This window comes from Puma concolor, chromosome C1 (genome assembly GCF_028749965.1).
Source record: "Puma concolor isolate L17-30 chromosome C1, mPumCon1.1.hap2, whole genome shotgun sequence".
Classification (NCBI taxonomy): Eukaryota; Metazoa; Chordata; class Mammalia; order Carnivora; family Felidae; genus Puma; species Puma concolor.
Genome location: NC_141674.1, coordinates 149,504,717 through 149,515,364, shown reverse-complemented (window position 1 = coordinate 149,515,364; position 10,648 = coordinate 149,504,717). Strand labels below are relative to the sequence as shown.

The window sequence follows — 10,648 nt, the reverse complement described above, 5'->3', positions numbered from 1 at the left end:
TACAATTTAAATGTTTAGCCTCTCCAGGAGCACCTGCATGGCTCAGTCAGTTAAGCTTCAGACTTCAGCTCAGGTTGATCTCACCATTCATGGGTTTGAGCCCTACATCCAGCTCTGTGCTGACAGCTCAGAGCCTGGAGACTGCTTCGGGTTCTGTGTCTCTGTCTCTCTGCTCCTCCCCCACTCAACTCTCTCTCTCAAAAATAAATAAACATAAAAAAAAAATGTCTAGCTTACCCAAATGAGAAAATTTTGAAAAGGAAAAATAATGAGGATGTTCTTATGTTACTAGATATCAAAGCATAACATGAAGGTATAGTAATTAAGATAATGAAATACAAAGGAATAGATCAATGAGAATTTATAAAGCTACAAATTCTGCCAAACTCTCAACTGTATTAATCATAATTTTTCTGGAGACCACCCTCTCCAAGTCTGCCATCATCCTGCTTCAAGGTAGAGTAATTGCTCTCTAGGTGTCCCCCATGCGGAGGGATTCCCTTTGTGACTTCTATTTCCTTCCATGCTATCTTTTTTCTTGGTCTACACACTGATTTTGCTGGAGCCCAACTGTTAGTGGTTTCCTGAGACAGGGCACCTGGAAGGTGAATCTTTCAAGACCTTCTATGATTAAAGATACTAAAGATACTTTTATTCCTCCTTCAAGTTTGATTGACAGTTTAGCTGGAAGTTAACTGATATATTTTATATATATATATATATATATATATATATATATATATATATATATTCTTCTGGCATCCAGTGTTGCTGTTAAGAGGTTTAGTGCCATCTCCTATCTGTTCCATTGTGTGTCACCTGGTTTCTCTTTCTTTAAAAAAAATTTTTTTTAACATCATGTTTTGAGAGACAGAGAGAAAGTGTGAGTGGGGGAGGGGCAGAGAGAGAGAGAGAGAGAGAGAGAGAGAGAGAGAATCGGAAACAGTTTCCAGGCTCCAAGCTGTCAGCTCAGAGCCTGAGGCAGGACTCGAACCCATGAACCATGGTATCATGACCTGAGCCAAAGTCGGATGCTTAACTGACTCAGCACCCCCCAGGCATCCCTGTTTTTTCTTCCTTAAAGCTTTTAGACTCTCTCTTTTTCCTTGGTGTTCTTGGCCTATGTGCAGATATGCCATACGTATCTCTCTTTTTTTAATCTCTCTTTCCTGTTAATCAGATGGTAGACTTCCTAGATTGACTCTCTAACTTTCTTATCTTCCGTGTTACTTTCCATCAGTACTTTGGAAGAAAGGCTTTCCTCTTGTCATCTGATAAGATATATTAGTTGCTATATATATAGTAGACTCAGGCTTCCTTGATCATTGTCTTCACAGCTTGGTCATCTGCTCAAACCTTGCTTGTCTGTTTTTGGTTTTCAAGGTTTTGTTTATTTTTATTTGAGTAGTAGTTTGTAGCCATCACTGAGAGACAAGGAAGGGAGAGGAAATTCTTGGATCTGTTTTATTTATTTTTTTAAGTTTATTTATTTTGAGAGAGAGAAAGCACGCACGTGGAAGTGTGCAAATAGGGGAGGGGCAGAGGGAGAGAATCCCAGGCAGGCTCTGCACTGTCAGCACAGAGCCCTATGCGGGCTGGAGCTCATGAACCAGAAGACCATGGCCTGAGCCAGAGTCTGATGCTTGACGGACTGAGCTACCCAGGCGCCCCTCTTGGATCTATTTTAGAATCTGAGACGTGAGGCTGAAGTGGGTTCCTGTCAGGGTCAAAGTCACACTAGTAGAGAAGACAGCTCTGAAGCTGCATGAGGGTGTGTTCCAAGCGACAGCAGGCGCCAGGCCTGCCCCACATAGCCATGCACAGAGAGGTGTGCCCCAGCCTGGCTGGACACCGCAGACCCCTCCCACCCCACTAGTCCACACCCTCTGAGCTGTGCCATTCCTGGTCTCCGGGAGAGCCCACCACACAATAATAGCTGAGATGGTGGCTCCCTGTGCACATTCACATAAACATACCCACCCTCTGTGCACACAGCTCCAGGACAGGCAGCACAGGCAGAGGCACACAGCTTTCTCCACATATGCCCAGCATACCCACACTCAAGCTCCCTATGGAACTCAGGTCCAAGCAGAAATGCCTGTGGCCATGCCCATCATGGGCACAGTGTCAGGGAAAGCGGGGGTATCCCTGGGGAGGCCAGGCAAGTGGCCATGGCCACTGTGGCAGCCTCACCAGTTGGCCTCCACTGCCTGATGTCACTCACAAGGCTCTGGGCCAGACCAAAGATCTGGAGGAGGGCGATGCTCACAAAGAGCCCAGCCACGACGATCAGGTTGTTCTGTGGCCACTTCTCAAATTGGCCGATGCAGCCTTTGGTATGGATGGAGCTCTGCTGCTCCAGCTCCAGTCTGAGCAGTACATCCTAGTCACACTGTACATTGAGGACATCTTCCGCAGAGTCCCTGATGCAGCAGGAGAAGGGCACCTCGCAGCGCTCCTGGCTGGGGTTCAAGTCGGTGCAGTTGAAATAGATATTGAGGTTCCAGTCATTAGGCCCTCAGGCTCCACAGCAAGACCAATATTCCTGAGCAAAGTAAATGAGGTTCTGGAGATCAGTGTTGTCCCGATAGGCCTTGATGTTTTTGTTTACGAGGAAATCGAGCTGGTCTTGAATCCAGTCCTTGAAAACGAAGGCTAGGATCCCTGTTTTCAGCTCCAGGAAGAAGATGGGGACTAGGAATGTAGAAAAAGTTGAGCAGGAAGGTGTTCTCCCGCAGTGCCCGGATGCAGCGGGCACAGCCCACTGCCATGACGCCTCTAATCACTACAAACAGCCACACGGAGTACAGGCCTCCCAGATCTGTCAGCACCGAGCTTTTGGAGAGAACCCACTTCTCACCCCAGGCCCAGAGGCTGTTGCCCAGAACCAGGATTCCAGCACCCAGAAGACAATGTTGAAGCCAAACAGGAAGCGCTACCTGTAGCAGCCCATCTCGGGGCCCCGGGGGTGCTGGTGCTTGTCAGGCTTGGGAGGCAGCCCGCTGCCCGGCCCTCCACAGGTGGCCCTGGATCAGAGCCACCGGGGGCCCAGCGGGGTGGCAGTGGCTTCCGGGCACCAGAAGTACAAAGTTCAGATCTGACCTGCCCACGTCTGCTCAGTCTTTCAACAAACCAACAAACCAACCAACAACAAAAACGAGAGGGAACTGAACAACAGAGGCCTGAGGAAGTCCACCTGGCAATAAGAGTGTTGCTCCCCATCATTATGGGAACTTAGTCCACTGAAATCTTTGTTTCAATGTTCCTGCCAGTACCATTCAAGTAACTCGTTTTCTGTTGGTATCAAATAGATAATTCATTTTCTGTTCACAGTCAACGTTACTTGTACTCATACTCCCTGTTTATTGATGATTTCTACTGCCTAATGGTATCTGTGCACAACTTTCTCATCTCTGGGGTCTTTTAGCTTTTTCTATCATAACAACGGCTTCCTTGTATTTTTCACAAAATGTTTCTGACATAATCTAATAATCTATCTAATCACCATCATTCCTGTTTGGGCAGGTCTTTTCTCAGGCCACTCTTCTGGCAAAATCAGCGGTGGACCGGGAGTAGGGGGTGGGTCGGGAGATAACATCAAACAGACTTTGCCTGAGGAACCACACAGGGTTTCTTTTCTGCTAAGTGGGCTTTGGGTACAGCAAGCATTCAGAGGTATGGCTAGCCCTTTATAGTGATTTCAGATAAGATACTGAAACCTTAGGAGCCTCAATGGCCTCTTTGAGAGTGGAAATGATTGGATAGCACTCATCTATTTCATGGGATTGTTATGAAAATGAAATCAAATATTGTAAATTATAAGGCATTGCACAATGTAAACAACTAGCAGAATGCCTGGCATGTAATAGATGTTCCATCAACCGTGTATGAGTGTAACAGGATGCTATAAAGTGCCCAGTACCAAAATGGGCTCTTCAGGTCCACTGCTGAGAACTACAACATTAAGCACTACACAGGTCTTAGTCCAGCACTTTCCGATACGAGGGCTGCCTGCAGGGGCTTGCTGACAATGCCTGTCAGAAGAGCCAGCAAGTCTGCCCTCATTCTTGCCCAGAAGGCCCTGGAGGAAGAAGTGGGGAGCTTTTAGGGCATGCCTTTGGGGAACTGCAGAGTTCTTGAGGAAAGGCTATTCCCTCTTCTTGCCAACCTGGTACAAAGGAGCAAAGGTACTTCCTCTTCTTGAAGCATAGGGAGGGAAGCTCCTGCGTGTGTGCGTGTGTGTGCATAACCACATCCACTCCCGCTCCGCTGAGTCAGGGGTGTATGAGAATCTCTAGTGTGAAGCTGCCAGCGCTGGAACTAGCAGAGATCCTGCTGACATCCCGTGTGGAGAAAGGGGTGGGAGAGGGATGATGGAGCTGGGAAAGAACAGATGGTCTTTAAAATTTTTTTTAATGTTTATTTATTTTTGAGAGAGGGAGACAGAGCACGAGCAGAGGAGGAGCAGAAAGAGAGAGAGAGAGACAGAGAGAGAAAGAGAGACAGAATCTGAAACAGGCACAGGCTCTGAGCTGTCAGCACAAAGCCTGACAAGGGGCTCGAACCCATGAACTGTGAGATCATGACCTGAGCCGAAGTTGGATGCTAACTGACTGAGCCAGCCAGGCACTCCAAGAATAGATGGTCTTTTTAAAAAGAAGTTTCTCCTAAAGCTACAATTTTTAATGAAAAAGACTAATTTTTTTTCCTTTTTAAAATGCCCTTTTTATAGTAAAATATAGCACACAGAAAAACATAAAATGTGCAGCCTAATGAATTATCAAGGCAATACCTGTGTAGCCATCACGAAAGTCAATAAATTAAACATTGCCAGCACCTCAGCAGTCTCCACCCATGTCTCTTCAAAATCAGAAAACAATCCCTTCCCACAAAGGTAACCATAACTTGATCTTTATCACAATCACACTCTTGCTTGTTTTTTTTTCCTCCACTTTTTTCATCTAAGTATGTGCCCTAAAGCACTACACTTTAGTATTGCTTGTTTGGGGACTTAATGTAAATGGAAGCATATCAATTTGTCTATATTACTGTTGATGGCATTTGGTTTGTTTCCAATGCAGGGCTATGATTAACATACTGTTATGAACACTCTTGTCCATGATTCCTGGTGTGTGCATGTATGCCTTTCATTAGGGTGTACAGCTGGGAGTGGAAATTTTGGATGACAGAGTATGGAATCCTCAACTTGAGTACAGAATGTTTTCCAAGTGGATTCTCAATGTACATTTGGGAAGCGGTTCTCCTTGCTCCACATCAAAAATGATAATTTGTACTCTGAGATAATGTATTTCTATATAAAAAAAAAGGCTTTCAAGAAAATGAAAAAAAATAATGGTGGTAGAATTAACAGGTTACTCTTTTTGAGTGACTTTACATGGCAAAATAAAGATCTAGTAGTTCCATTTTGGCCTGATTTTTCCCTTGAAATTCTACTGGACCATGACATCGCAAATGCTAGGAAACCATTGTCCTACACAGTATGCTAGAGATTGTTCCTACTTGTCTTAACATCAAAAGCCACTCGATGCATATAGTATCCAGCATTCAAAGTGCCCCTAATTTACCTTCTCTCTTGGTATTTATGCCTTTGTATAGACTTCCTACACTGAATAAAGGCTGATTTTTTTGACCAATTAAAGTGTCAGTGTATGAATTCACAAGCTAGTTAATAAAAGACATTGCTGCTTCAACACTGGTCTTTTGGATCAGTCACACTGGGGGGACAACATCCACCATGTTGTCAGGATGCTCAAGCAGCCCTATGGACAAGCCCACATAGAAAAGAACCCATTTACTAACAGCAACTTGCCAACCAAGTGTTTGCACCAGCTTGAACAAGGAATCTTTGGACTCAGTCAAGCCTTCGGTGATTTCAGTCCTGTCTTTGGGTTTTTCAGCTAGACCCCAGAAATCATTAGGCAGACAAGCCATCCCCTGCTCCCTGTCTGAATTCCTGATCCACAGAAACCATGAGATAATAATGTTTTAAGCCACCACATTCTGGGATGATTGTTACACAGCAAGAGATAATAATGACACACATGACCACCTAGGAAGTATCCTTGCCAAAAAGTTGAACCTGAATCTGAATATGCCTGTGTATCGAACTACGGGTTTAGAAGAAATAGAAGGACCAAGGAATGTGTTAAACAAGTGCCCCACAAGGATGAGATTAGCAGAATCCAGAATCCAGAAAATTCTACAGCATAAATGACTCAATTCCTTCAACTAGTAAATTGCAGGGTGGAGGGCAGTGAGGAGAATATAACATTAAAAGCTACTTAGAAGGTATGATAGATTGCATTATTCCCAATATACGTGGCCCTCTTTTTTGGCAGAATTATGCTTCCCTTTTCCACACTGACATCAGCTTTGGCCATTTGATTTTCTTGGACCAATGAAATGTGAGCAGATGTGATATTTGCTACTTCTGAGCAAAAAACATTTTTAAGGTTATTTATTTATATTTGAGAGAGAGAGTGAGAGAGCAAGCAAGCACAAGCTGGGCAGGGGCAGAGAGAGAGAGAGAGGGAGACAAAGAATCAGAAATGGGCTCCAGGCTCTGAGCTGTCAGCATAGAACCCAACGCAGGGCTCAAACTCACCAACTGTGAGATCATGACCTGATTACAAGTCAGACAGAGGACCTGGGTGACTCAGTCGGTTGAGTGTCTGACTTTGGCTCAGGTCATGATGTCACGGTTCATTAGTTAGAGTTCTGCATCAGGCTCTCTGCTGTCAGTGTAGAGTCTGCTTTGGATCTTCTATCCTCCTCTCTCTGCCCCACCCCTACTCACTCGCTGTCTCTCAAAAATAAATAAATGTTGAATAAATAAGTAAAAGTCATTGTGTTTTAACCATTTCTCATTTCCATCTGCCAGGCAGTGGGTGTTTCCCAAATAGGGACTATTTCTTCAGCCCAGGGCCTGGAGTGAAGCGTGTGCGAAGCTGGCTTACAGTGGAAATTCACGTGAGGAAGAAATAAATCTGAGTTGTAGCAAACCACTGTGATTTTGGAGCTGTCTGCTACCACAGCATAGCTTAGTGTAATCTGACTCATGCAAGAAATGTTTCAGTCAAATAAAACAGATAAATCTCATTAGCATCTCAATTTATGAAACCATTGTAGAAATTTGATTACTACAATTTGGAATTTTCCCATAGTAATAAGTTAACAAAAATAGTCTATCGACTTGAGTCCCAGAGTTGTCCCTTGACTCCCAGAGAGGTACAGAAAATATGGGAGCTGGGAGGATGGAGCTGAGCAATTCAGTTAGTGAGTTAGTACACAAACGAGGTGTTTGAATCAGGTCTCAGGAAGAACATATCAAAAGTAATCATTTCTTTTTTTTTTTTTTAATTTTTTTTAACGTTTATTCATTTTTGAGACAGAGAGAGACAGAGCATGAATGGGGGAAGGTCAGAGAGAGAGGGAGACACAGAATCTGAAACAGGCTCCAGGCTCTGAGCCATCAGCACAGAGCCCGACGCAGGGCTCAAACTCACAGACCGTGAGATCATGACCTGAGCCAAAGTCGGCTGCCCAACCGACTGAGCCACCCAGGCGCCCCAAAACTAATCATTTCTGACGAGAAAGATTTTTCTTCAGGAGCATTTTAACAATTCAGAGCAATATCAGGGCAAGATTCAGAGCACTGGAGAGATGTGGGGAGCTCTGGAGGTGGTAGCTTCCGCCTCAAGTGTGAAAGGGAAAGGTGTGGTTTAAGTAGAACCATTATCTCTTCTGTGCCTATTAGCTAAAATCAAAAGCAGTATCTCTTCTCACCAATTAAAAGCATCCGATGTTTTCTCTGCCTGTATACTGGGCATTAAGTTACTGCTTACAATTAGGAGATGGGTTGGGCGCTTGATCTATCCACTCCCTGCCTCAGCCTAGAACTGCATTACTTCTAGGAATGATGCATTCCTTTGAGTTAATGACAGATGATTTTCTATTGTTCCCCTTGTCTCCTACAAAGTGCTCTAATTCACTCTTCACGAGGCTCCAGACTGCATTTCCACCATTTGTCCTGCAAGGATAGAATTTCCTGTAAGTGGAGTAGACAAAGTAACTGCGCTTGAGCCACCTTGCCAGTATCACGTCCGAGAGAATATTGTACAAGCAGACCACTTGGGTAGGGAGAGGCCTGAGCTGAAAGAAAGAAAAAGAGGCTGAGCCTGAGTCAGACCCCATGTCAAGTGACTATGTGGCAGCACATGTGATCCCCTGGAGGGCAAAGATGGGCAGCTGTGGTGGGGAAGAAAATCTGTGGACATTTAGAGAGGCAGCAGCAACCTTGATGGGTTGACTCCCAAAGGAGTCAAGTAAAGAGATCCCACCTCTCATTCCATCCCCTAAAACTAGGGTTGTCGTCTCTGGGAAAGAAGATGGGTGTATGAAGGCAGACACATGTCCCACCCCCATTCCCACTAGATTGACATTGAAGCTTTGTGTTGTTTTGTTCTTGAGACTAAAGTTGAGAAATGAGTAGGACTGAGCATTAGCAATGGGACTGGGAAGTTTTACAATTGGATGGGGACGTCATTCAGATATGAAGGGAACCCACTGCTCAGGGATTCCACCAGAGGAAGCTGGAAACAGGTAAACAGCTTCATGCTTCCACCCCAATGAATTGTTATGGCTCAATAATTAGGTTCCTTCATTAACCCTAACAATGCAACAACAAAAAGCAAAACCAAAAAACTATGGTTCAGATTTTTAGTGATACACCATTCACTTCAGATTTTTTTTTTTAAGATTTTCTTTTTTTTTTTTTTTTTTAAAGTAAGCTCTATACCCAACATGGGGCTTGAACTCACAACCCGGATATCAAGAGTTGCATGCTTTACTGACTGAGCCAGCCAGGGCCCCTATGCCATCTGTTTCAAACTAGACAAATCTTGTCTTTGGCAATTGCCCTTCTTAATCTTTCCTCCCTTCTGCCTTCTCTCCCTTATCCTGCAGAAAAGCTGTGCCCCCCTGCTGCCCTCTGTGCAATTAACTAGAGCCAAACTTATGTACCATCAAGGACACTAAAAATAAATATCTATATTTTCTTTTAATATTTTGCCTACTGTGACCTACTTTTAGTTCAATTTCAAAAGCAAGGGAGTGAAGTGTGTCCTAAATAAACATGGCATTGAGCTCTGTTCCACCGTTTTGGCTGCATGGCTTTTTACCATAAACCAAAGTTGTTCTGTAGACAGTAAAAGTTTAAAAGATCTTCTGTGTCAATACATTGATATTCAAGTTCCAGAATTCCACTTGCTTCATCAAATATCTATTTCTTTGAGGGTCACTTCCCACTGATAATCCTGGTATTAAAGAACTCTAGTTAGTGTCACCTCTGAAGTGCCTGAATCACATGTAGAATTGCTTCCAACCCACCCACGTGTCTGAAAACACATTTTTCAGTGATTATAAAATCAAAAGCTGTGAATATTTCTTGCAAAGAGAGTATTTCATCAGCTAGTGTTATTTTAATTATTCATCTTTAATGAGGAATCTATGAATTGTCTTCAAAAATTCAGAATTAATAGGTAGACTGTCACCTAAAAAAAAAAAATCAAGTTTTGGTCTGAAGGTTTCACAGGCATTTAGTGATTATTATCATAATTTAAATACTTCAGTTTAGGCAGCAAGATATATGTGAGTACTTTAAAAATTATTTTAATATTCACCCTAGGAGTTGTTAATGAACATTTTAAAGTGCTCTAATGGGGAATACAAACTCCAGGGGGTGGTTTGTGAGCACCAAAGGGCTCTAATCAGAACTTGGACTTGGAATCTGTGGCTACTACAGCTCCTTGAACTATTCATTTCTGAATCTACACTAGAGGATTTATTCTTTAACATAAGAGGTGCTAGAAATAATTTTTATTAGTGAAACACATGATTTTTTGAGGTACGTGTACTGAACAAGAATCTCACCTGTATTTAAAAAATTTTTTTTTTTAGTGTTTGTTTATTTCTGAGACAGAGAGAGACAGAGCATGAGTGGGGGAGGGGCAGAGAGAGAGGGAGACACAGAATCAGAAGCAGGCTCGAGGCTCTGAGCTGTCAGCACAGAGCCTGACATGAGGCTCGAACTCACAAACTGCGAGATCATGACCTGAGCTGAAGTCAGTAGCTTAACCGACTGAGCCACCCAGGAGCCCCAAGAATCTCACCTTTAAAGAAATGGGGCATAAGTTTTGGATGAGTCCAGAATGGTGCTCTAGGTTTCGGTGTTTGTTTAGTTCTGTGCCTGCCACTTAATGCAGGATTCTGTCACCTGAGTCAGTAAGAAGTGTGGCTGGATCCTGATTTAGGACAACATGATATCAGGTTCAAGTGCGTATTTTCATGCAAGGTTCTAATCAGGAGCCTTGAGCTCAGGGCATATATAAGGACTCTTTTGCTTGTTTGCTAATCAGTATTTGCACATGGAATTTGATGAAACACTGACTTTCATCAATTTCACTACCCAGTGGCCCTGTGGAGGGTGAGAAGGCCCAGGCTCTATGGGCACAAATTGGCAGAGGCCCCACCTAGACACTGACAATTGTGTGCTACCAAAACAGGCTTAGCCAGTGAACATTTGGTCCACAAATAGTTACCATGAGATGTATTTAATGAGAAAAAGATA

The 10,648-nt window shown here is 43.6% G+C and overlaps 1 non-coding gene and 1 pseudogene across 1 annotated transcript; one reads left to right on the top strand and one right to left on the bottom strand.

Moving 5' to 3' along the window:
- Positions 1 to 1,981: 1,981 nt before the first annotated feature.
- On the bottom strand, positions 1,982 to 4,804 carry LOC112866002 (tetraspanin-17 pseudogene; annotated as a pseudogene).
- Positions 4,805 to 7,757: 2,953 nt separating this feature from the next.
- On the top strand, positions 7,758 to 7,950 carry LOC112849205 (U2 spliceosomal RNA). The gene has a single exon (XR_003222618.1). It is a non-coding gene; the product is annotated as a U2 spliceosomal RNA (small nuclear RNA).
- Positions 7,951 to 10,648: the final 2,698 nt, after the last annotated feature.